The sequence below is a fragment of the Lepisosteus oculatus genome, chromosome 25 (genome assembly GCF_040954835.1).
Source record: "Lepisosteus oculatus isolate fLepOcu1 chromosome 25, fLepOcu1.hap2, whole genome shotgun sequence".
Lineage (NCBI taxonomy): Eukaryota > Metazoa > Chordata > Actinopteri > Semionotiformes > Lepisosteidae > Lepisosteus > Lepisosteus oculatus.
The window spans coordinates 3062962-3089615 of record NC_090720.1 but is presented as its reverse complement, the minus strand read 5'-3'; the positions used below and the strand labels follow the sequence as shown (position 1 = coordinate 3089615).

At 41.8% G+C, this 26654-nt stretch overlaps 1 protein-coding gene across 3 annotated transcripts in view; it reads left to right on the top strand.

Moving 5' to 3' along the window:
• Positions 1 to 6473: 6473 nt before the first annotated feature.
• gnb1a (guanine nucleotide binding protein (G protein), beta polypeptide 1a) overlaps positions 6474 to 26654 on the top strand; it is a 49650-nt gene continuing 29469 nt past the window's right edge. The window contains exon 1 of one of the 3 annotated variants that reach the window (XM_069184072.1): positions 6474 to 6884. The gene's annotated coding sequence lies outside the window, so the exon portion shown is untranslated. Of the gene's footprint in view, positions 7026 to 7525; positions 7611 to 26654 lie in introns of those variants that run through there. The other 2 variants (XM_069184071.1, XM_015337100.2) reach the window with 2 other exon arrangements.

Genomic DNA, 26654 nt, shown 5'->3' with positions numbered 1-26654 from the left:
TAATAATTCAATATGTCGGCATAATCTCACTATTTCTTAAGCAATCCAAAAAATGTAACAGTGTGATTACAATTTTAATCATTATTAAAATATAAAAACTAATGATTACAGTCTGTTACAGCACAACTGATTAAAACTGAATAAAGTTACTACAGATCTACATAGACACGAAAACGAATATTCTCTATCATATCCATCGTATGCTCCTGTTGTTTTTATCTTTGTTCCTACTGCGAGTTTCAAAGTTATCGTAATCTAGGTTTGAGATTTTTCCAAATTTACATCTTCTCGTTTTCAGCTCTCCGATTTTGAAACGTGATTTACAACACCTGTCTGTGGTTTTGTGTGGTATCACTGTGCGTTTATCACAGGCACCAGGGCTTTTCCAGTTTTACAGTATATTCTACCAACTCTGCAATTTACCTGAAGGTTCCGCCCTGAACAAAATCAGGAAGGAAGCAATTTTTAAGTTGTGTGGCACGTGAACTTTATCTGTATCTTTTGGAAAAACATCTCAAAATGAAATAATTCTTTATGCAACGCTTGATTTCAAGAAATAAACATTGTTCCTGAATGGGATTCATTGAGGAGCCTCTCTCCCAGTGAATCTTCAATTTCGTATCATTTTGTACCATTATTCTTTCCGCGACTGTTGTTATGATTTAACTTTTGTTAACTTTTCTATCACTGTCCTTTTTGTTACTCTTCATTTTCGGCAACGATTCACCAAAGTAAAATCTTTGGTTCCTCTTTGAAGATGGGAGTAACAGGGCGATGTTTTCGCGTTTGTCCCATTTTCATTTCAGTGAAGCGATTTTGTTTTGCACTGTCCTCTGGTTGCAAATGCTGATCATTAAAAAGTATTTGCATAGAAGCGCAGAGAGCAGGTGGAGAGTGAGAATCATTTGCTTAAGGTTAGCATTAAATACATGTCATGGCAGGTAACTAAACACTCTCACCTCTACTTCTCTCTTCCTCAGAAAGGGCATTTGCATTGAGCAACTGCGACCTCGGTGTTTTCTTATACCTCACATGGTCAAATTGAACAGCTTTGTGTGTATTTCATGTGCTTGTAATGTAGTTTTGTTATGGTTTTTATGTCATCAGGTCCTTATGGCATTTGTTGAATGACTGACATCTATGTAAAATTGCTAAAGAGATTTAAATGAATTCATACCAAGCTCTGTAAGTGGAATCACAGCTTTAAGCTTTGCCTGAAGGTTCTTTCAAAAATTCGAAAAATAAACATTAATTATAAGCCACGTCAGCTAGAAATACTCAAATACTTTAACAGGTGATGAGAATCCCATATTTTTAAGTTGCATTTCCTCATGTAGTATTTTCTGCCCACTTTTTTATTTGTTTTTGGCTCTAGTTCGATGTTTTTTTTTCGTATTCTATTTTATGAAAAACAAAATGGTGCTAAATGACCTAAATGATTTTTGGAGGCTGTGAGTAACCGGCAGCAGTAAAGCAAGGTCTTTTTAAATCCTAAGGAGACACCAGTTTGTAAACAGGTCAGGGCGTGTTTGTGATGCTCTTTAGAACAATTAGTTTGTGAGCTAATTAGAACAACAATAAACAGAGAACAACCAGCCTTTGCACTGGTGAGCTGCTGGTCTCTTAGGAACAGTAAAGTTAATACTCGCTTCAGTCAACACTTTGTCCCCTCTGAGTTTTTATGAGAACCATCAGACAAGTTGAGGTTTCAGATGTGATGTTATAGCCACAGTGGTGATTCAACAGAATAAGCATTATACTGTAAGAACTTGAACATTGAATCATTCTTTTTTCATTTCCCAAAAACACATTTCCTAGAAATGGATAAAATAATCCTGGACTTGTTTTTTTTTTTCTTTTTCAGGTAGTCACAAAGTTTGTAGCACTGATTATCGAAGTCCTGGAATTTCAATATATAGTTTTGCATCTATGTTTAGTGTGAACAAAGGCAGGTGGAAAAAGAAAGAACAAATGGTTATCTTGCACACCGACAACTTCATCTCTTTTGTTCTTGTGGACAACCGGAGAGTAAATACATCTCTTATAGTGTGCTCATCCTCGTCACGTGAGGACATCGCATTCCTCCATTACCTTATCAGTCACGACATGGGTCTGAACAGTATGAAAACAGTTCTCTGAGCAGCACTGTGAGTCTCATCACTGGAGCTCTGGGCTTTCGTATGACGTTACCTTTGCACAAAACCTTGAATGTTGCAAATTCAGGCTCAAATCACAGCAAAGCCTGCTTGGAGTCCGGTGATGCTTTGCAATTGCTATTGGTCATGGCTTTCCTGTCAGTGGGGGCTCTGAAGTCTGCAACACTTACAAAAGTGCACAAACTGCAAAATGGTGGAAGCCGAGGGCACCGTAGTCATTGGGGAGAAGCCAGTAAAGCAGGGAGAGCCTAGGGGAGAGCATTGCGTAAAGTGTGAAGAGTGTCATCATCAGAGCCATGCATGACATCAGCAGCGTTGAGCCAGGAGGAGAAGCTGGCAAGAGAATGTTGCAGTATCACGGTAAACTTCCACAGCAGGAGGATATAAAGAAAAAAACAGCTTTTGGGCTTAAATGGTTGAGGAGACAGGGCAGTTTAGGGCAGGGTAAAAACAGGGAAGCGGCGACATGCAGATGAGTGGTTCAGATGTTAAAATGGGGGAAACAAAGTGATGAGGCAACACTTCCAGCTGAGCGTCTCCACTTCTGCTCACCACTGTGTATCAGAACACAGCAATGCCGCAAGGTTGTGAGATCTGTTTGAATCTGAACCAAATCGAGTGCTTTGGAGACCATGTGAGCACGGAATTATGTAATGGTATTTATTTGGGTTAGTGTGGCAAAGGGAAAACCTCCCATTGGTTATGATTTAAAAAAAAAAACATGGGTCAGCTTATGCTGAGTGTGGACGTATCCTAAAATAAAACTTTTTTTTTTCCATGAGTAATGCATAGATTGAGCATGACCATATGCGCTTGGAGCAGACCATTTCGCAGAAAACTGTCCGATCATCAACCTCCCTGGACCTGATGTGCCAGGATAACTTTTCATCTTTTGAAGTCCTTTCTCATGAATGAAACAAATATAAGAATGCAACCTCATGTTGTCACCACTGGGGTGAGGGGATGTGTCCGAAAGTCATGGCTTTGCTGAAGCACATGGACTGCTTTGAGTGAGCTTGCAGTGATAACCCGGGAATATTTCCAGTCTTAGCACGTCATAAGCATTTCTGTTATGGATGCTCAGCCTCTAAAGGCTTTATTGTAGGAAGTGTAACCATATCTCTGTGGATGTACTGCACACGATCGGCTGTGTTTAGGGTATCAGCACCATCATGGCCGATGGTAGATATGGAGACGTCTTTAGATGAAATCGATCAGGATGGCGCAGTTTGATGCTTCACCACACTGGGGCCCTGGATTGAATTCCAGACAGGGGTTGCTATCTGGTTGTATGTTCCCCCCATGTTTGTTTGTGAGGGTTTCCTCTGGGGGCTCCAGTTTCCTCCAAAATCATACTGGTGGGTAAATTGTCCCTGGTGCGAGTGTACGTGTTTGTGTCTATGTGCCCTGCGATGGACAGGAGTCCGGGCCATGGTGTTTCTACCTTTTGCCCATTGCTTGCTGGGATATGACCCTGAGTTGGATAAAGACATTTGAAAATGGATGGATGGAAAATCAATCATTTTATCTGTGGAAAACTAAAATATGTTATTTAGCGACAGGGAAATGAAAACCTTTCTGGTTCTATGCTCTGTCTGCACACAATGAAAGAATTCAGAAGTGGAAACTTGCCAGATTTCAATTTGGATCTTCAGGCGTTGTTGTCAAGTTGCACATGGAGCCGGAGATGGGCTCAGCCTTTTCCTAGAGGTGAACTGGGTCGGACACGGAAGGATCTCGGAAAGGCGCCGCTGGATCCTGCATTCCACGTGGGGATAACGGGAGGGCTCTGTCCCTCCAGTGGGTAATGGAACAGAGCTTGTTGTCTTGTAGGTCTCTAAGTAACAGTGCCACTGCGGGGCGACGCCATCCCCATCGCGTAACACATCACGCTGGTTTGTCATGATAATGAGCCACTCTGCTAGCACTGTTTTTTATTCTTCCCTTCAGTGTGAGTCCCCAAGCTCCAAACCCACTGCACTTGCTTAACTATGTGCTCTGTGCGTGTTCCAGTCTCCATAATAAACAATGTGTTGTTAGACATCTCGTACTTTTCTTTGAGTTGGATTCTCACTGAGGTCTCTTTCTGTTGGTGTCTCAACCAGGATTTGTGTCTTTCCAAATGTGTGTCTTTGCATATCCAAATGCTTCTCTAGATATTCACCTTTTTTCTATGTATTTCTTAACAATACTGTAATATTTAAATGAAGATAGAAATTCTGCGGATGAGAATCTGTACATTTATTTAATCTAAATAATTTCACCCACTGCTTTGAAAAAATGTGATAATTAAAATTTGAAAACTATAGCTGATAAGTATATTTGATAAGGGGAAATTACACTCTCAATACCTTTGAGTAACAACGACAAACAACAATGCTTATCAGGTAGACAATGTGTTTTGTGTCCTACAAAAAATACATTTCTTAGGCTCCCTTTCCCAGCGCAATGATCATGTGGTTTTAAACTCTGAGAAAGGTCAAAGAGACAGTGGCAACTTCCTTCCTCCTCAGGTCCACAAGACAATATGAAAGGTTACAAACAAGAGCTCAGCTAGTCCACTGGGTTGTTAGTAGCTAGATGATCCCATGCAGAAACCGTGATATCGGCTTTGAGACCATAGCTGAGCTGTGTGTTCCAGGCTCCCACCTCATGGCCACAGTTTCCTATGCACCTCCCTGTAGTCTCCTCTTGTGCCTTCTGGTCTGTGTTTCATTGCTGATCCTGAACAAATCTGCGGGACGGCTTTTTCCAGTGCCTTTGAGGACATTGAGCTGTTGAATCAGGTCCCCCCTGTAGATTTCTCTGTTTCTTCTCATTTAGTCTGTCAGAGTAGAAGACGGCATTAAAGAATGAAAATACGCCATTGCTCTTCTCTGGGCTATGTCCAGGGTAGAAATGGGCTTTTTGTAATTTATTACACTTCTTCCCCACATGCTGAGTGTTTGTCCACCTCTCCTCTACATTCGATGTATTTATTTCAACCCGTCTGTGTGCCGTTTTCGTTCAGTTTCTGTGACTCCTGAACCATCTAAACCTCTCCAGTTTCAAATATCCCTCATCCCTCATCCCACAACCGGGGCTGGTGTGCACAGGTGGAAGATGCAGAGTGGACATTCAGATTCAGCCAAAACCAATGATGTTCTTCGGTTAGTTGTCTGTCCTGTGACAGCCTGGTGTCTGCCGGAATAGGGTCTGGCTCCCCTGCACCCCTGAATTGGATGGAAAGGTTGGAAAATGGATGTTTGGATGGTTACTTGTCATGATACTTGTGTCACGGGCACATACTTTGTAAAATTCAGGACATACTGTAGCTCGGAGCCATGAAGAGTGCACTGTCCGTCCGTGCTAGGCTGAAGCGGTTTAATCCCATCATGCACCGCAAGACTGATTTGATTTGCAGTTGCACTTCCTTTCTTCAGACTTTGACAAATCTTCCCAGGAGCTGCACATTTATTTAGGAAGGAAACGTTGCGAGTGGGAAACAGAAAATAACTAATCGTCTCAATGTACATAGGAACAACGTAGGGTTGCTCAGGCAGAACCAGCATGATAAAATTTCGAACGAGCACAAAACTGAATAATGGTTAGATGCAGCTAGCTGTAACCAGAAGGGGAGCTTAGTTCAAAGGGAGACGTTATTTTAAAGTTTAGAAAACTTTCAAAGTTAGTGTTATTGTTCATTTCTAAATTGGTTTGCTGACATTGCTGTCCATCGCAGGGCAGACACACAGACATGCTCACAGTCACACCGGGGCCATTTTTCCCAAAGCCCAATTACCCCTACCATCATGTCTTAGGACATGCAGCAGTTTTAGCATTAGCCTGTCCAACGCTTCAGCCCCAGTCTGAACTCACCCTCATACAGCTTCTGTGCACTTAGTGACCTTAGTGTAAAATGTAATGTAAGTGCATAAGGTCCTTGGCTCAAGTTCGTTGGCTTATAATACCGGTGCAGTAGAAGTAAGTTTTCAGTTTCTGTAGAAGAATTTGATTGTGATTGGATTTTGACGTCGTATTTCACCAATTACACGGTAATAGGGATTTTAGTATATATTAATATCACTATACATGCATGCGTATATGCGGAGCAAAAGTGCTTTTACTGCGGTTCAGGAAGTGTTTATAGACATATAATATTAAAGTCTCCAGGCAGACTGGCTATTTCCCCCACATGCACAGAGCCATTTCTCATAGTTACAGCCCGAACAGCAGATCTGCGATTTATGCGGCTTTTTTTTTGTGTGTGTGTGTGCGTCGAACGCTCCCGCTACCGTGCGTGGTGACGCTGCCTGCCGCAAGCGTGGGGTTTCCCAGAGCTCAGTGCAGGGTTACCGCGCCCATCTCTGCTGTTTGATGGCCGGAGGAAGCGATTGAGGAGCCGGAGAGAACCGAGAAAGGAGGAAAAAAAAAAAAAAAAGAAGAGAGTGGCCAAGAGCGAGCCAGTGGAAGAGAGAGAGAGAGAGACGCAGGCAGAGAGAGCGAGAGCGAGGAGAGAGAAACAGAGAAAGAAAGACCAGAAAAGGGGGTTTTAAAGGAGAAACGAAGAAGGGAACTACCAAAGAAATCCGGTCGCTGAAAAACTACGAGGGCCCTTCGCCGGACACTTAACCTTATCGCAATATATTTGCCTTTGCAGCGGTGAACCCTGCCCCCCCCCCCGTCCGTGTCGCCGGAGCGGCCGGTGTGTTTGGTCGAGAAGCTGGGCTCGGGGATTGCGGCTCCTCGGTGAGGGTCTCTGCCCGTCGGCTGTGTCGGAGAGGCGAGATAGAGAGAAAGAGAGAGAGAGAGAAGAGGAGGGCAGCCCGAAATTGTACGCCGTTCCCAGTCAATGCGATACAAACAACGGACACCCCCGACTGAAGCAAGGTATGGGTCTTGGAGGGGGGGGGGTTTGGCGAAAGAAAATTGAGGGATGCCTGATCCCCCCCCCAAGCTGTCGGAAGGGGTTAATCTGGGGTTGGCAGGCTCGGCGGATCTCCCGGGGGGTGGGTGTAGGTATATGGGGTAGCATCGGTGGAAGAAGACTGGGGGGGAGGAGAGGAAGAAGGAAAGAAAGAAACGAGACAAGCTTTCACAACACATTTGAGCTAGTTCTAGTTTCCTGAGCCGCATTTCTTTTCTATTTTTCTCCACCCCCCGTGTCGGTAAGACGTTGCCTTCTGCGGTAGCAGGACGTGGGCTTCAGCCCGAGCCGTGTGCGATCGCGTCCTCAATGCGTTTTTATTTTTACCCTCTCTCTCTCTCTCCCTTCTCCGGGGTGTCTTAAGATTGCGATACGTGAGGATTGTGCTACGTTGGGGGGGTTGGGGGGTAGAGGCAGCGTCTGCTCGGAGGTGCGGACGGCGGGGTTGTTTTTAAGAAGAAAAGCAGCTCGGTGGAGCATTAGGAAGGAAATGGTTCAGGCGATTTCCACTGGCGGCGGCTGTAGGCTCGTCCGTGATCTCGCCGCTGGTAATTTTTTTTTATTGTGTTGCTACAGTGTTCGCCAGTGCTTATAGAGGCACACCGATAATCTGGCTGTGTGTATGTGTGTATTTAAAAAAAAAAATCCTAGTCGGGGTGGAAAAAAAACCCGAGCGAAAATGACCTAAGGAATAAGCCAAGTTTGTGTTTCTCTCTCTCTCTCCTCCCCCCCCGGGTCCACAGTGACTGCTGTCTGGGTGTGTGCTCTTAAGAAACTAAATCATTGCTGGGCTTTTTCTTGAGAAAGAAGGGGGGGGTCGATTAAGTTTTCACCCCCCCACCACCAGCCCAGCCCAGCCCAGCCCAGCCCACCTCGGTCGGGTCTGGTAGCTCACCCCGGGTGCCGGGACCGGGTGGAAAACCGCCCCCCGAAATGTGAATTGTGGACAAGGGGGCCGTTTTTTAAACACCGGGGGGGTGATGGATGGTTTCGTTGGCTGCGAAATGAGAGATTCAGGGGGCAGTAGCCGACTCCCGGGTTTTTGTGGTTCGGAAATCCGAGATGAAGTGCAAACGGGCTTGTTTTTTTTTTTATTGTTGGGATAAAACCTACCTACCCACCCCCTGCAGAGAAGTCCTATTTCTGCGTTTTACTGTGGACGCGTTGGCTGTTGATGTAATATATAAAGTCTGGTTTTGGGGGAAAATAATGCGGATCACCTCGGGGTTTTTTTGCCCCTTTTTGTGTGGGGGGGGGCGATTTTTTTTACGATTTGTACCATTTAACTGTCCAGATACAGTGTTGGGGTGGGGGGCTCTCAAGTGTGCCATCGTTAATTCACATAGGGCAGCGCTCCTGTCTCTCGGCTGTCGTTTTATTTTTTTGTCTGGGTCTCTTCGCTTTGATAAGTTTCGGTTGCTACCGATTTTAATTAGCCGGTAATCACGTAATTGGATTGTGTCAATCTCTTTATCTCGGGGGGGCCTTTTCGTGGGGCTGGCGAAATCGTGGGGTGTGCTGCCCTTGTCCACGGGAGTCCTTCGGGTGAAACGCTGAAAATAGGAAATACGAGTTATTTAAAATGAGGAAGCTGGGCTGCATCCTCGCAGTTGGCGTGAAGAAAAAAAAATTAGCAGTTGAACTGGGAGGGGGAATTCTTACGAGCCAGAGAGAGAGGGAGAGACAGCTATCGTTTCGAGAGCAGGGCGGCGGGCTCGCTGGCCTCCGGAGCCCCGTTGCGGTTTGACTTTTCGTCAGATTTGGTGGCGGCCAGCGCGCCCAGGGCTGGGCTCACACACACGCCAAAAAAAAACAAAAAAAAAAAAAGCAGGATGTTAAGTGATTTCAAACCCAAATGGAAACGATAATCCGCAAATCGCTGGGTCTCGCCTACACCCACCCCCCTCTTTCCTCTCTCTCTCTCCTCCCTCCGCGGTTACCCTTTTTTTTTTCACCGCCGACCATCGCCGCGTCGTTTGGCCAGTTTTCCGCGTTTTTATTTTCCGATCTTTTCTTTTTTTGGGTTTTGCTTCGGGCTTTCTTTTTTTTCTCCTTCCCACCCCCCGACAGGGGAGAGGGAGAGAGCTGTGGCGACGGCGAAGGCGTCTTCGTTTCGCCCTCTCCCCCCTTCTTGAATGAATGGGCTCCTCTCGTCCGGGCCCTCGGACAAGATGGCGGCTCGTAAGCGCTTTTCCTCTCTCTCTCTTCTGCGAGCGCTTCATCCTGCCCTCCGCTGCTTCCCTCGACAGACCGACACGGCCTCCCTCCGCCTGCAAACCGCGCGTTTCGGCGATTGGCCCTTTCCCCTCCTCTTCGTTCAAGGCGAAAAGTGTTATTTCATTCCCCTTTTCGACATTGAAAAAAAAAAATCGGCGTTGACGGCTCCGTAGTGCGGGTGGGTAGGCGGATGACACCAGCGGTCCCCTTTTCTTAAAACAAAATACAGAACCACCCCGGTTGTGATTTGAACCTTGTTTTATTGTATATCTGCCTTTTTTGTTTTTGAGGAAAATCCCCTAAACATGATCACTTATTTCTATGTATTTGTGTGTGTAGCGATTTCTGACCCCCTGTTGTACTGAGGGAAGCTTTTGGTAATGAGATTTTGGAAAGAAAAAATAAAATGGCTCACAGGCACGTCCTGCTCAGAAAATCTGTTGGGGCTTTAAAAATGTTCTGAACTGCCCTTTGCCTTTTCCCGCGTAGTTATACACTTTTAGTGAATTTAACGGTTTTGCACCGTTAACTGCAACAATGTAACAAGTATTTTCCAATTGAGGAGGCCTCTAATCCTGCCTGCAAACTTTCTAAATGCTTTATTACAGTGCATTCCAGTCCCTGCACTAATAGTCATCAGTAGCTGTTCTGGTTTCTGCTGCTGTGGGACTTTAACTCCAATGGTACAAAGCAGTAAGTTTCATTTTAATGTGCTTCAGATTTGACAGCTAACATCCCTTTTGTCAGCTGTCTCAGTCATGCCATTCACTGGGTAAAATTAGACCAAGCTTGGCAAGGGACTGCATTGTTTTTATTCTAATTAAATGAATAAAGGTTAAAAGTTCTAGGAAATGGAGAAAAGGCAGAATGATTGGAATACTGCACCACGATTACATTTTCTTCTTTTAATTGGTAATCGTAGGTCACTGTGCATTCTCATTCTTTAATGCAGGTGTCAAATTGGGAAATCTGAATTTGGTTTTCAGCATAAATCAGAATAGAACATTATTTCTCTCAGGTGTCGGTGCACACCACCTCGCAGAATCTTTTTGCTGTGGGACACTGTTCTTGGAGAAAGACAGCTTTTCTCCTGTCCTGTGTGTGTACAGACCAGGCCCTTCTGTGGTTGGGTCAGTACCTGTCTGTGTCTCCTGTCCTGTGTGTGTACAGACCAGAGTTAGAGTTCTTTGCCGCTCATACCATTTGATTCTGTTTTGAGTCCTCTTAGTATCAGTTTTTTTATACATTTGTGTAATTCCTCAAAAGCTAGTTCTGACCTTGCAAATGCCCGTTTCACATTATTGTGGCAGATCTGTATGCTTTAGACATTAAAAAAAAAGGCTACACGTTTACTTGACACGCCATGTGATGTTTGGGGCAGAAATACTCCAGCACTCATGGACCCAAGATTGGGTTCCTCTAGGTTTTCAGGCCAGCTGGGCTCTTAATGACCCGAATCAGTTTAACTAGGCCAGTTTAACAGCTTTTCCCTGTTCTTTATGTGCTGCTGCTTTAAAGGAAGAGCAGCACACACCAGGCCTACTGGTCCGGACTTTGGGAGCTGCGGATTTAGGGTAACAGGTTTCCCCCACCCACCATGAGCACACATCTTTGTGCTGAGTCTACAATGTGCCTTCATCAGACCCTAAGGTCACAATAAGCCATTTGGTAAATTTCACCAGTTTATTGGATCGATTCGTTACCAACAGTCTCATCCAGCCCTTACTTGAACAAAGCCCAGTTATCCCCTTCAGGAACATTGCTGGGAAGCTTGTGCCACTCTCCCTGTCACACAGGTGAATTCAGGTTGGGTTCTGTCACTCTTCGCTCAGGGCGGTGGACCATCTGTTGGATAGTTTCAGGTGGTGCTTGTTTGGATGCAGTGCATCTCCTGGGAATATCTCGGATACCAGGGACTGAGATGAGGTCAGGCGGTCTTGAGGGACAGTCTGTCCTGTTGACTCTTTGTTTTTGAAGGGGGTACTGATTCTCCGCTAAAAATATGGACCAGCGGCTGTGACAGACTTCAGAAGGGTGTCCGCTGTGTTTAGTGTAGTTGAGTTGTCGCTGATGGAGCTGTGGGGACCAGGGTGGCCATCGTTGATGATCCCATCTGTATTGTTACGTCGCCACAACCATATGTATAGTTTTCCAAAGCCAGAACTCCAAAATGGCGATGATGAAGTGCTCTCTGCTCACGTCCGTGTTGCTAATCGATTTGCAGGCTGTAACACGACACTCTTTAAAAGGAGAATTAAACTCCACTGTTACATAGTCCAGGCTGCAAGGAGAACATACTATTCCTGTTAGTTTATAAAAGGGCACAGTAGCAAGATTTCTTAGAAATCAGCCATGCATTGGGTTGCTAGAGGAAGCTCTTTTCTCTGTTTTAAGGTCCCAGGTGCATTGATTTACAGAAAACTGACCATTTTTCTCACTTTTGTTACCACAGTTTGTAAGTGTTGTGGAGCATCAGTGTACTCAAAAGTAAAAACAGCATATTGCCACCTACTGTGGCACCTACCTGAGAATGGCTACTAGTTTGAGTGTCCTGCATCTGTCCTTTCTGATAGTCAAATCTTTCTTTACCTGCCATTTGTCTATAGTTTACTAAGAGTCACAATACGTGGTGTTTAATGACATGCTAGGCCTGTGCAGTATGTTACAGTTTAAGCTTGACAGTCTTGATTATAAAGACATTCATGTTTTTTTTTGTATTAACTATGTGGATCTGTTAAAAACTGCAATGTCTTTTCGTTTTTTTGAAATTATACCTTGTGCCACTCTGGACCACTTATCTTTTCTTTAAGATATGAAGGGTGATTTTTAAAAAATACTTTCCAGGAATTCAAATCTGTTATCAGAGGAAGTAACTGGAAGATCTGCATGTGACAGGTGGAATCAAATCGTAGTTGAGTGATACAGTGCACAGTTTCCTTTCCTGTGTTATGTACATTGTGTACATCAATTTTTGTGTAAAGCAAATTTAACTTTTCTGGACCCTGGCATTCTCCTGTTTTTTTCTGTTTTCTGAGAGAGTATGCATGGGATTAATTCTTACTGTATGTAGATTTCAGCTTTTCGGATTACAGGCTTGGTCAGAGATAGGGCTAGTTTTCTTCTTTCCCATGATCCTGCTCTAGCCATGTGGGATTCTGCGTAATGCCATCATACTAAAGCCCTAATTTGTTTTATGTCTGGCTGTGGAGATTGAGGTCCTTTGCTTTCTAAGTTGTCACCATTGCTATATCTTTTACAAAACCATTCTGAAAGCATTACAGTTTTGAATAGGAGGGAGATACCTGACTTTATTTGTGATCTTGTTTGTGTAGCGTCCTTGTACAGGACTTGTGGTTTTTAACTAGATTCGTATGTGGGGTCTGGGAGGTAAATGAAGAGTTCAGTGGTGAACACGAATGGGCATTTCTGTGATTTTGGAGTATTGGCGCTGAGTCCTGTCTTCCTGGCGAGTCAGGCTGACGGAACATGGGTTGACCCTGTAAAGCTCTGATTCACATGGCTACCTGTAATGGGAGGATGCGGTGGTGATTCATGCATTTGTAAAAGGATGCTTTGCAGCTGGCTTTTGAAAGAAAGAAGAAAACGATGAGAGGTATGTTGTCAAGCAGAGAACCATGATTCTTCTGTCAGCCCATGAAGGAGCATGCTTTTAAGAGGGTTGAATTATGATATTTCTGTCAAAGCCTTGGTCAGTCTCTTGAAGTCCACTTAAATAGTTCTCGAATCCTTGTCACCTAATGTGACTCTCCCCTTTGGGCAGTAATCTGATATATGGCATGATTTTAATGACTGTTATCGGTAAATAATTCAGAAGCATTGTCTGCTGTATTTTTTTTAAATTGAGAAGTACATTCCATTGTTCCTGTGGTCAAGTGTGCTGAAGCTGCTGCTTCTAATGGTGCCTCTTTATTGGAAGATAAAGGATGTGAGGTTTATAATTGTGCATGAAATGTATCTCAGCTGTGTGGTGTCCATCCGTTAAAGTTCTGGAAGTCAGGAAGTGGCTGTGACTAAATGAAGGTGGTTATATAAACCTCTTGCTAATGCGGATTAGGTATGAATGGGGCTATTTTACTCTGCTCAGTATTTTCAGTTATTTGTGTCGAATATCCTGATTCTCTAAGGTATGGCGATTGGGAATATGTTGGTCCTCTGTATAGTGTATCCTGGAATATTCACTGGCCTTTTGGAATTAGCTTGGCGTTTCTGCAGGTTTTGAGTCCTTTATAATAAGGAATCAAGAAAAGTTTAAGATTTTAAAGTTAAGCATGGTCAGTTGTAAGCTGTTGATTTGGTCCGTTGTGGCATTCATAATTGGTATTGGGTAGGGTTAAGCACTATTGTACATCATTCTGGAAATTGTCTTGATGTTTTCATGATTTGGAAGGGGAAATACCATAATATATTCATGTAATCTCCTTTATAGCAGTGGTTTTCAGTGTAGGCTTTTTTATATCTTCTCTTTAGTACAATTTCGCTTTTACTTTAGATATTCCAGTCTTTGTTCTGGTAAGAACTTTCTGCTAAACCTTCTGAATTGTCTTGCTGATCAGATGGTAATTGATACTGTGCTTTGGATAGGTATCTGCACTATTTTGGCTCACTGAATTTATATAGTTATTTTTATCACCTGGTTAATGCAGTATATGTTACCCTGCTGTTTAATAGCCAGAACTCTTTAGAAACCTGCTATTGTAACCTGTGAAATCACCAGATACGTGCGGACATATTGAGTAATATTGAATATCCCCTCTTGTTCATTCCCAGTAGTTCCAAGACTGCTGAGTGGCGGTGCTCTACTGTGCAGCTGCTGCTTAGTTGTGTTGCGGCATTTCACCGGCTTTATTCTTGCTTCATAATCTTCCCATCCAGTCATGACATAAAAAAAGATTTCTAAAGATGAATGAAAGAAGAGATCTATTAGCAAAGGCACAGGAGCCGGAGCAATAAGATGAATGGAATAAGGGAAAAGGAGTGATGGAGAGAGACTTTGGGGTGCGGACTTCAACACTTTACAATATTAGGGCAAAATTGTCTAAGTTGTTGAAATCTGCTATGGTTTCAGAAACTAAAGAAAATTCAAAATAATCTATATAAGTGCCAAAGATGTTCATGTTTTGCTTAAATTTCCATGCTGAGGATCATTTTTATAGTGTACTGCATTCATGTGGAAATATAGGTTAATATTATGAGACATATTGCCCACACCTAAGAACAGAGCTTTTGCACTTCTTTTTGGTTTTGGTATCTCGCTGTTTTTTTTATTTTGTAGAATTTTGTTCAGGAACAGAGTACCTTTCCAAGACACAGCAGATGTACTAGTTATCTGTTAATATGGATGTGGCAAACCCACTACCAGTTACCCAGAACTTTACACTGGACAACTCCGCTAAATAGAGTAATTTGCCAAAAACGCTGTATGGTAAAGCTCGTGATTCATTTCACGTTTCAAGGTGTGTTTTAATTATTTTCTTTGTGCAGATTCCCTTGTGAACACTTTAGGGCTGGGTTCTTGCTTGAGCTCAGCGATTTTGCACACAGACAGCAATTAAACGTGATGTCAGGCTGGTATAAATATTAGTCAAGATGGACCAGTAAATATTTTCATTTGCACAGGCAGCTAATTTTTCCTTCTTTGTGGGCTTAAGATTAAACTAATATTAGATGTTACTTATGGTCCAAGGAAGGCCAATTAACAGATGCGCTTGTGATGTTAGTGTGTGACAAGAAACAAATTTAAACAGAAATAAAAGGAAGGATCTGTCTATATAGGTGTGGCAGTATTGTCTCTGGGTCGGGTTTTGGTAAGAGTGATCTGCTTTATAGTACACACTCCATTCCATTGAACGTATCTGGTTTTTAAAATTGTAGTCCTTATGGATCAGAACAAAGCTGATGCTCACTTAGCGATGGTTAGCTTCATGGTTCAATGCTTTGCAAGATTTGGGGCTCCAGAGATTGTCAGCTCTTGTTCGCTTGTAAATTTTCACTGCTTGGTCTCCTGCTTGAATGATTTGAAGGTCCAGGTAATTAAAGGGTTTAAGTTTTAATTGTCCATTTAAGACAAAAATGTAACCTTGTTTTGACTAACTCTCATGGCGTTGGTGAAATGGGGACAGGTTAATTATGGATTCCTAAGTGCAGCCAAGGTTTCTTAGGTTATGAACCAGTGCACTAAGTGGCTCTTTAATTCCTGACAGTGCCTGGCAATATTAGTGGCCACTTTTGTACTAAAAAGTGTTATTACAGTGTCTGCAATACTGATCAACCAGCCTCTTTGGAGCATTTGAGAACATTTGTTGTAGACTTTAGTTTAAAAGCCACATTGAGATGATTTGTGCTTTTCTAAGCTGAATAATTAGCATTTCCTAAAATAGTATCTGCGTGGAATTTATGAATGAATTTTGTAGTGACCTTGATTTGATAGGTACCTATCATAAAGTCTTTATGGGTCTGGAACCATAATGGCTTTTTTCAGACCCCTGGTTAGCACAGTAAATTGGTTTGTGGCAGGTCCCTGCAATATTTAGATCAGGGGTTCACAAATCGGGTCCAGAATGCGGGAGTGATTTCTTTTAACAATGGCCTACTCTCATTTATAACCTTTCTTATGTCCCCCTAGGTTATAAACAGCTCACCTGAGAGAAGAGTTACATTGATCCAATTATGGTTTAACCCAACCTGTTTATCCCATCTCCACAGCCTTGAGCTGGTGGCAATTTAAAGCAACATAACAAAACCTGCTGAGTCTTGGCCGCTAAGGTCTGGATCTGGGAGCCCCTTATCTAGTTGTAAGGCTTTCAAGCTGAACAGCTTGTCAAGATGGATGTAAAACAGAGAGAGCTGTAGCCAGAAGTGGAGATGCTTGAATTTGAGAAACTGAAATTCACTAAATAATATACAGTACATGGAGAAATGATGTTAATGATCACAGAAAACATTTGGGGTGGACTCGGCTGTGAAGCTAGTGTTTTATCTTGTGACCTGAATGTTGTGGTATACTAGGTCACAGACAAGTAGGTCTAGACCACAGAATGTCTGCGTTCAAGCCATGTGACCTTCCTCAATGCCCTTTTCAGAACATATGGATCTCTGTCCATTCACTCTTGAGGACACCAGCACGTGTATTTTGTGCTGCTGATAGATGGGGCAGCCCAGTTGTTTGTCTGGGGTGTATACTGCTGTTGCAGCTGACTGAGATTAATAACTTTGTTGTTTGCAAGTCAATCACTGTGGTTAAAAAGGATGAGTGTCCTTTTGCCCACAAGGGTAGGATGTCGGCAAAATCTACTGAAAATATTTTACGTTGTGAAACCATAAGGTTCGAATACAGGGATGATGCTTTTACTGAAAAGAGAACTTCCAAAGCCTTTTCATAGTTATCAGGTTTCTTTGTGTGCTTATACATTATATTTTGTCTTTAGATGGTGACTAGATTATCTTGTGGTGATTGAATTTTCTGTGTTAAGGGGAGTAAAGGGAGCCTAATAAACCCAAAGTGCTCTCACCAAATTACTGACTATTTTTGTTGTGGTTGCTCCTGATCAGTCTTTTTGTACTTTTGTGTATTCCCAGATTTATTTGTGGAAGCGCTTTCAAATGTGAGTTGTACAATATTGCAAGCTAATGTATGCTACCTGTTCACCACCTGAATGAAAATCCACTGCTTCTCTACACATACACACACAGGTATATTAAGGACTTCTGCTTTGAATACGCAAAGCAAATGGCATTGAAACAGTAATTTCTAGAATGGTACACTAGCTTTCTGTGCTGTGTAGTGTCAACTGAACATTGTTTTGCATGCGAAGCTCCAAAGCTCCTACTTTGAATAAAGGTTTTACTCTCCATTTACATTTGGATTCAGGAGTTGACTGTCAAGGGGAAAATGTCCAAACCTGAACTTTTGTTTTTTATATGGGTAGGAAGAAACCAGAGGACATGGAATTGGAATGATTAGTTTTCACCGATACTTCCATTTTAACTTTTTTTTTAATGGGAACGGAGTGGGATTTTTGTTTAAGTTTTAAAATGTGATTCACTTTAAAGTTAAACAGCCTATAACTCCATGAAGTGTTGCTGCAGATTTGCAACAGATTCGCAGCATATAGTTGCAAGGCTGTTATGTTTTTTTTAGCCTTTAGCCCGATGAGCAGCTAAAACCATTGCTTTGTGAATGTGGACTCCGATGACTCCCGAAGAACAGGAAAAAGCCTCCTCACTTAAAACAAAAAGGCAAAGAAAATGCTTTTAATTTCTCAGATTTGGAGGGTGGCTCTTTCTTGCACTTGTGTACTTTCCAGCCCTTAAACACTGGTGTGCCACTCCAGCGTAGCCTTTTTTTGTAAGCAGTGAGTAGGTAGAAGGCACAGGTGGCTAAGATGAGAACACGGCAGAAGGGTGAGATTGTAGCAGTGAGTTGAAATGGGTCTGTTTAGGTTTATTGACAGGTTTATTTAGCATAGTCTTAGAAAAATGACAAGCAAAACCCAACTGTGCTGATGATTCAGTGTGCTGTAGTATAAACCTGGCTGTGTTTTGGTTGCAAACTTAACTCTCTTGCATGTTTCTGTTCATTACAAGTTTAGCACCTTGCTATGGCTTCTTATATCTGTGTATGGCAGTGATTGTGTTCAGAATGGTTGACCATTTACTGAATTAGTCTTGCCTCTGCTGTCATCCCTGCAATAATGGTGTTTAGAGCTGAGATCCCCACTTCCTGTCATTGATAGCTGTAGTCCGATATGTTTTTGCAGCCTCTCTGAAGCTGTCAGCAGACGTAAGAAATGGTCCAATTGGGATGTTAAAATGAATCAAAGCTCAAACTGCTTTACATTTAACTGTAGGGGTCAGCTTTTCAGATAGTTGACCTCAAGGTCCAGGGGTGGGGGTCATTCAAGAGGTGGGCGTCAGTATGTTTTCTCAGGCACATGCCTGCGTCCATTTGCGCTATGGTGGCAGGTCCTTGGCCTCTTCTACCAGTTTCACATTGCCTGGGGTGACATCTGCCAAACCACGGGTCTCTGTTCGTTCTGTCTGTCATTGGGGATCTCACTGAAAAAGTGTTTTGGAAGTGTAAACGGTTGACTTTCAAAGTGTGCTGGAGCCTCTGCTCGATTTGCACAGGAAGGTATGGAATGTCCCATGGCAAGTCTGAGAATGCAGTTACACAAGGCAGTCCTCATTCCTTTGTGTGCATTTCAAAAGCTTCTCAGTGGGTTTGTTTCTCCATTTTTATTTCTGCAAACTTAAAAATGTCATCTGTCTGCCCCTAAATTTGTCATGCACAAATATTGTGGAGTTTTATCAAGCACGGATCCCTCAGATTAGCTGTCTTTTATATAGTTTCAGTCCAAAATGTCTTGTTCCAGTTAATTTTTTTGAGCTGCTATTGGCCGTTAAGGTTATGGGTTATTCCCTGCTGGCCACCTTTGCTTCAGGTTTTCCTTTTTGCTCCCAAACACTATTTTGAAGGATTAATCCTGGAGAATGAATCAGAGAAATTGCAATTAAATTGCAAAATCAAAGAACAAGTTCAGGCTCCTCAGGTAAACCTGTTTTTATCAACACAATTAAATTCAATAGAAAACAGCTCCTCCTGTTTGTGGCAATTGGCGAGATGCAGAGAGAGCCATCGGAAACATTGGTGGACTGGTTGAGCTTTCCTGACAAATGGTAGTGTGTATGTACAGTCATGTCAGAACTATGTATTAATGCTGTGTGTGTGCAGGGCTTCAGACATGATGAGCATTTTTTTCATCCATTTCTTTACATGGGGCTGACTTGCACATATTTTGTCATTTTAATGTGTAGAATTACTTTAAGAATTTTTTTTGTACATAAAGCAAGTTCCGCCCTCGTTCCAATCTGTGTTCTGACACCGGGACTTACAGAAATGCAAGGGAATATGGTATCTTGTTTATAAATAGATTCTGTATAGTCTTCCTATTACCCCTCGGCATTACCTCCGTCCTGAGGCTTTTGAAAATGTTTTAAATCTCCCAATCATATCTTACCCTCAAGCTGTGACCTGCTGAATTAAATTAAGATTGCTGCCTTGACATAAAAGGGAGTGTGCTTCCCTCCTTTTTAATGGATTTTGAAATCTTGTTAATGCTGCCCTATGATGTGCAGGTTAAAGTAATATGCATTTTCTAAGGGAGGGACTACAATGCACACATCTTTAATGTATGTTGTAAGAACAGCTCTCTTTGGATCTGTCTTCCGATTACTTAAATCTGGCCTTGCACAGCGTCGCCGCTTTTACTTTTCTAATTAGGATTGGCCTCATCTTATCCTTGCGGACAGGTGGCTGTCATTTCCATTGAACACTAAATCAAGGTCATGTCCGTTTTGGCTTCAGATCCTGTATGAAAACACTCGAGATGTAGCACAGCACACTGGTGCCCATTCTGTGTAATGTGTTGTGGCATTTAATTGCAAAGGCTAACATATGATTGACTTTTTACACACTAAGGAAGGTTTTCCTCAATTCCAGTAGCACCTCCCCGTTTTTCCAGCTCTCATGTTAAGAACATGCCAGCCCCGGCAGATGTGCCTTCCTATTGCAGAAGAGCATATTTACACCCAGCAGTCTTTCTTTACCACCTACAGCATGCACCATAGGCACTATATTTTTGGCAGAAAAGTTGAGATTTAAAAATAGAATACTGTTGTCGATGGTGGCAATACAGAAATACTTTGTCCCTATGGAGTTATCAGGCTTCAGTCACCAGTGGAAGGGTTTTTTTTTTTGTACTTAGAAGAAATCTTTCTTTCTGCAAAGAACTGATCATGTTTCTTGGGATTTTAAGAATTTTTGGCGCAGCGTTTCAACATATCTAGAAATAGTTCCCATTAGATTGAAATTTTAACAAATGCCTTTTGTAGTCTTGTACACTGTTAATTTACCTTTTCCATTGAATGTTACATAAGTAAGCTTTTTTTGTATGAGCCATAAACACTGCAAGGCCTTTGGTTTGCAAATGTAACTTAAGCTTAAACAGGAGTAGCTGAGAACGCCATGTTTTAAATGGAAACTGATTTCACGCTCTCATTTAAGTATACAGTTAATTTTTGAGTTTTGTTTCCAAAATTTTGAATTTTCAGTCTTAACTGAATTTCATCTAGGTTCGTTGGATACTAATAACAGTTGCTTGTCAAGATTAAAAAAGGAGCGTTTTTACGCATTTCTGGCTATTTAGGAAGTGCTCAGTCAAGAAACAATGCATGCTTGCTTCAGAATACTGAATTCATACCTTGAATCTTTGCAGTGTTTCGGTGCATATCACAAACGTCCCTTTTAAAAAAAATACATAAGAATATTTGGATACAATTATGCTGATCTTCCGAATCTTTGTACTAGAGATTGTCAATATGTTGTGCCAATATGCATATTAATTGTACTTTACAGTTTAGTTTACAATATTGCTTAACTCTAGTACGGGATTTGTCAGTGCCTTTGTTAATAACTGATATGATTAATAGTTGAGATACAGCTTTTCAGTGGTGTCCTTAATTTGACTAAAAGAGCACCCCATTTGACATACTGATAGTATTTGGAAGAAAAAAAACTCATGGCAAAATGAGATTTTATGTGCTTGAGTAGAAATCTTGTGAAATGTGGGCTTTATTAAACTGCCTTATTTTACTATATCTGATTTAATCCAATGAAATGTTCAGATTGCCAAAAGTGTGCTCACTGTGAACCACATGATGGACTTTTAGGAGTTGAACATTGTCTTGAAAGGAAAGATTCTGCTTTCCTTCATCTCTCTAGCGGAAGAATTCTCTCCAGTGCAGAGCCCTATAGTTAATTCTGGCCTTCAGTGGGTTAATACTGGAGTTCAGGGGTTGGATGTAGATTGTGTTGATATGGCTGTCTTCCAGCCAGTGCCAGTGACATTTAAAGCCATTGATTTTTTTTTAACAGGAAAGGTTAAGGCTTTTTCCTGTTGTAGAAAAGGACCTAAAACAATCTTGATGTGATGTCAGCACAGATATCTAGTGAAATAAATGCTGCTTACCTTACTAATCGTGGCCCATGCTTAAGTGTAACCACAGAAACTGTTAGGCCAAATGCTTGTTTCATGAAGTGTGCCCACTGGCCCTTTTTTTCTGATATTGCCACTTTGTTGACAGCGGTCTTAAACAGGGCAGAAGCTGTTTGGTTGAATGGGCATGTTAAAGCTACACACAGTTCATCCAGGAAAATGATGGGCTTTTGTAAATACATTAAAAAAAATCTCCATTATGAACTTATAGAGCATCTTTTGTGTTTTGATGTTTGGTGTTTTGGATGTTTCCCCAAGCCTTTTCAGTTTTGGGGATTTTATACGTTGGCCTTTTGCTATTGTTAGAAATGTTGTGGTGAAAGTGGTCTAGAGAATTCTTCTATATAAGCCTGAACATGCATTGTAATTATTTCAGGTGTGTAGATAATGGTTAAATTTAATAAGAGGAAAAATAAATCAAACCTGCGTTTTTATCTGCCTTGTTTGTAACCACAGCTGCCCTGTGGACAATAAATCTTCTGATCCCTCTCCATATGCCACCCAGCGGAGGTTTAGTAAAATATACACCTAATTGAACCACAAAAAGAGCTTTGTTTCTTGATCCAGATTGTGTTCAATTTTGTTGAAAGACCTGGGATTTTACCAGCTTGTTGCGTTATCCCTGTTGTACATTACAACCTTCTGCCAGCGGATGGGATCACAAAGCTTTCCTGCAGGCCTAATTCCTGGAAAGGCAGTGATAACACAAGCCGAGGGCAAATTATCTTCGATTTCTGGAATCTTCCTGAGAAGAAACATTGTATTTTCCAAGTCACTTATTCTTATTGCCCTTTGGATTGATTTTATTTTATTCCATTTTATTTTTGGCAAGTGTGTAGACTGTGGTTGTGTTCCAGTATTTGGTGATTTCTTCCAGTTAGGAATTTTGCTCTTCTTTAAATGGATTGCAGCTGGAGGTTCATGCAGGTGCAGCAGTTTTCATCTCTTAACTTCACACATTGTTGATGTTAGGATGGCCTACATATAGTTTAAGAATTAATGGTGCTATAGATCTCTTTTCATATGCTCACAAATGGCTTGCCTCCATATTGAGAGGTATCATATTCTGTCTTCATTTACAGTCTTGGTTCCTGTTTAGATTTTTTTTAACACAAAGGGGTTGAATGATTCATATGTACATTTTTGTGCATGTCTTCTTTGTGGCTGTTTTTAAGTGAGTTTGTTGTTTTTCAACATTGGTGAAAGTCATTCTTGCAGTGTACTTGGTGCCACCTTAATACGCGTTCTGGGTTATCGTGCGCGTGAATTATTTAAAGGAAGAAAAGCCATCAGAATTTAAGGATGCTGGTGGACGATGTGCTTTTTGTTGGAGCATGTGGCTTGTGCTTGCTGCTCCTGCATTTGCCTGTTGGGGGCTGTTGAATGCAGGGCTCAGCTGCCTGTGTGACCGCACCCTATACAACATTACTGCTCAGCTTCATAGACCTGGGGGGTTCAGTCAGCAGAAACCCAGGCAGATAAAATCTGTTACAGCTCATCTGCTACTTCAAATACAAGCCTTACAGGAGAATACTGGAAAACTGCTGAGTTGTATGCAATGATATAACTTGGGAATGTCGGTAATTCGTTGTTTGTGGCTAGTGTCAGAAATTGTTTATACTGCTTAAGTGTGGCTATATATTCCATGTTGTGAAACTGGTCATCACATTGCATTGTATTCTTAAATCTGAAATAAAGGTTCAGGGAAGAGTTTACAGCTATTAATGAAGAGCTGTTACCTTTTCAGTGGACAATGGAATATTAAAATTAGGTAAAGAAATATTTTATATGTTAGACGTGCTATTGTTCATAAATCTTTTGCATTTTTATAATATGGCTTTACAGATATAAAGCCTTTTGTATTTCTCTTTGAAATTCGTATTTATTGGCTACTCTTTTCATTTGCTGACAGTATTGTAGATTTTTTAAAATAGTTTCATTCAGTTTCAACAGAACAGACTGTTCTGTTGCACAAAAGTCTTGGAGATGACCAACTTTACCCAAATTTGTGCAGTACCATGTTTCAGCATCCAATATAGCACAATAGACATGCATACATTCTTTTGTTCTTTTGTGTGAAGAGACAGTATAATTAGCTTTTTCCTCTCTTCTCCGTCTAATGCATTTTAACCAGCAGCTGCATGTGTGCTAATTGCTAAGCCTTGCTTTCCCTGTCAGATCGTTTGAGAAATGTAGGCACTTGAGCATTGAGAAGGTTTGGAGTTGGTTTTGCCTACTGCTGCACTGTTATATTTTTTCCACTCTTTTTTTTTTCTTTCCATCTGCCTCAGACACAGGAGCTGCTTTTGTTAATGCAGTTTTTCCTTTGGGATCAGGAAAAAGCTATTGTCATCCAGCTGCTAACCCCAGCCCCAGCACACACACACACTCCTCCTCCCCAGCAGGAAGTAGAGAGTCAGTCCACAGCTGCCAAAACTCCATTATCTAGCCATTCCCTCAGAGCCATGCTAATGTATCAACAGAGTTCTTTAGGTGGCTTGTTAGGAATTGCTGGAGTATGGATGTGGTGGAGGTTGGAGGAGCGAACTAGAGAACAAATCGCTTCAGGTTACTGCTCATAATCAGAACGACAGCCTGCCTGAGGCTCAGTCTTTACAAACAGTAAGAGTAACCCTTCACCTGCAGTGTTAAGTGGATATGTCTGGCTAATCCGTGGTGCAGTATTTTCCTGATTATAAGGGCCTACATGTTGTAGTGGAGCTCTTAACTCTTCTGATACAGGAGGTACTCCTGGTCTGCTATTTTCTGGGTTAGCTTCAAGAGGAAGCTTGCCTCACCTGCTAAAACAGCTTTGTTATTGCTGTGCTTGTGGTGATTATTGTAGTACAGTAGATTCCATTCAGTCATAAAACAGTTCCTGTTATAGACAGGCGTTAAGGAAGAACCATAGGCATAATAGGAAGTTATGTCAGTCTTTACCCCCTGCTTGTTAAAGGTATAACTTTTGAATTGTATTGAGAGCATGTCCGCATTGAATGATAAACAACAGATGCTTTTATAAAAGGGTTGTGGGGCGGATAAGTAACTCTGTCACTGGATGACCACAGCTTGGAGTGTGACTGGATGTTTTATCCGGTTTTCAAAGCTGTTCTGTGCTAGAACCCAGAATCTAGGGCTTTTAATAAATGGCTTCCAGCAACTTCTCATCGTCAGTGCTCCTCATATAAGCCTCATTGTGACCTCTGCGGGTTCTAGTGTTTCAGTGATTGTTTTACATGCATCACTTATTCAAGGCACTTAAGCATTTCGCATATGGACAGTAATAAAGGCTTTGTGCAGGCCTGTTTACTTAAGCTAAACCCTAATATTTTTATATTGGCTAAACCCATGGTATTTTTTAATATTTGCGGTTCCTGAGCACCTCGACTTAAAAGCACATTGCTGTTATGTTGCAGTGCTGCAGTGTAATAGTCTTAACATATAGGTTAAGTAAAGGGTTTCCTTCTTTTATACTTGCCAATTACTAGTTTTATCAAATGCAGAATAACGCAATGACAAATTTTTGTTTACCCTTGAGTTGTTCATTTGTTTGAGGCTTTTATCCTAAGCAGTGGCATTAGTACCCATTTGTATAGCTGGGTGTTTTACTGGATGATTAAAGTACCTTGCTCAAGGGTACATTAAGATTTGAACCTACAAACTTCCAGTTAAAGGTCTAGAGCTTAACCCGCTACTGCACGCTGGCGCTTCATGCGTCATGTAAACATCCATCCGTTTTCCAACTGCTTCACCCAGTTCAGGGTCGCGGGGGAGTCCATCACAGGGCACACGGACACAAACATACACAGACTCGCACCAGGACCAACTTTCCAAGCAGCCTGTTAAGCCTACCAGTAAGGCTTTAGACTGTGGGAGGAAACCAGAGCACCTGGCGGAAACCCATGCATACGTGGGGAGAACATACCACCTCCACGCAGGTAGAACCCCAGGTCAGGAATTGAACCCAGGTCCCCAGCGCGGCAGGGCAGCAATGCTAACTACAGCACCACTATGCCATTTATTTAGATGCAAATGTATAATTTCCAGCAGTGCATCACCTGATATCCCTCAAATCGTCTGGATAAGTTAGCTGCACTTTTAATGTTAAGCAAAGCCTTTAGAATATGGCCCAAAATGATTTGTATTTTTGAAACCTGTTGTTTTCTAATGGTAAAACAGTATAAAAGCTACAAGTCATCTGCATATTCTAAGAAAAAATCTGAGCAAAACAGAGATCATTAGTGCTGATTTGCTCCATTGCCGAAATGTATCAGGTACCTTTGATGATTGTAAAATGTTATCCAGGTTCCCAGGGGTGTCTGCAGGTAAAAACATTCAGCTGGTATTTAGTTTTGGGTGGAAAAAAGTAGTCTGGATGAAATGAGCATCATTTCCTTTTTCTATTGCATCCTTTCTTGTCTGGACTATAAAACTGTATCTGTACTTTGCCAGTGTGAACATCCACAAAGTTTGCCAAAGAGGGGAAGCCATTCTGGGCATTTAGATTAGAACTTGTTAAATTAAAGAGCCCATCTCTACAGTTAACTTTTTACATGAGCAAAACCCATTAATACCATAATGCTAGTGAGCTTGTCAGCTGGGCTAGTTGCCACCTCTGTCGTTCAAAACATTTCGTATCATGACTGTTTTGGATATTTTATTCTATATTGCAAAATGCTGCATTACTGTTCTGTTAAGTATTAGAACATTTGTTTATTCCAACATCTTGAAATGTGGAAAGATAACACCTGACAGCCTTTACTTCGCATGTGTTAAATTATTATGGTTTTCATAAAGCAGCTTTGTAGCCAACGCGATACTTTCTACTGGAGCCCTACAGACAAGTGATCCTTCAAGTGCAGCAGGCTTGTCTTTTTGTGTGCTCATGTAGGTAAGCCCCTTTGAAGGGAGAGAGGGGGAGGGTGTGGGTCTCTTGAGTGCTGATAAATATTAGATATATTGTTTTCTGGACAGAGCACTTGGCTGAAGCATGCACGCTACCCTTTTCAAAACACAAGGGAATTCACTTGTAGGGTGTGTGTATATGAATCACTAAAAAGAAAATGTGTGATTTCAATACAATGTCACATTTGCTTTTGTATTATTTGTGAGGAAGGGAATGTGGTTCTGCAAGGTTAGCCATGACATGCCACTTGCTTTCTTGACGAGTTGGGTTTTATGATATGCTGAAATAATCTGGACTCTGTCCCCAACTGAAAATCAATACTCCCTTGCTTTTATTCATGTGATGATTTTTAGGGGAATTTGTTTTAAAAAAGGAGCAGAAATGTCATGAGTGCA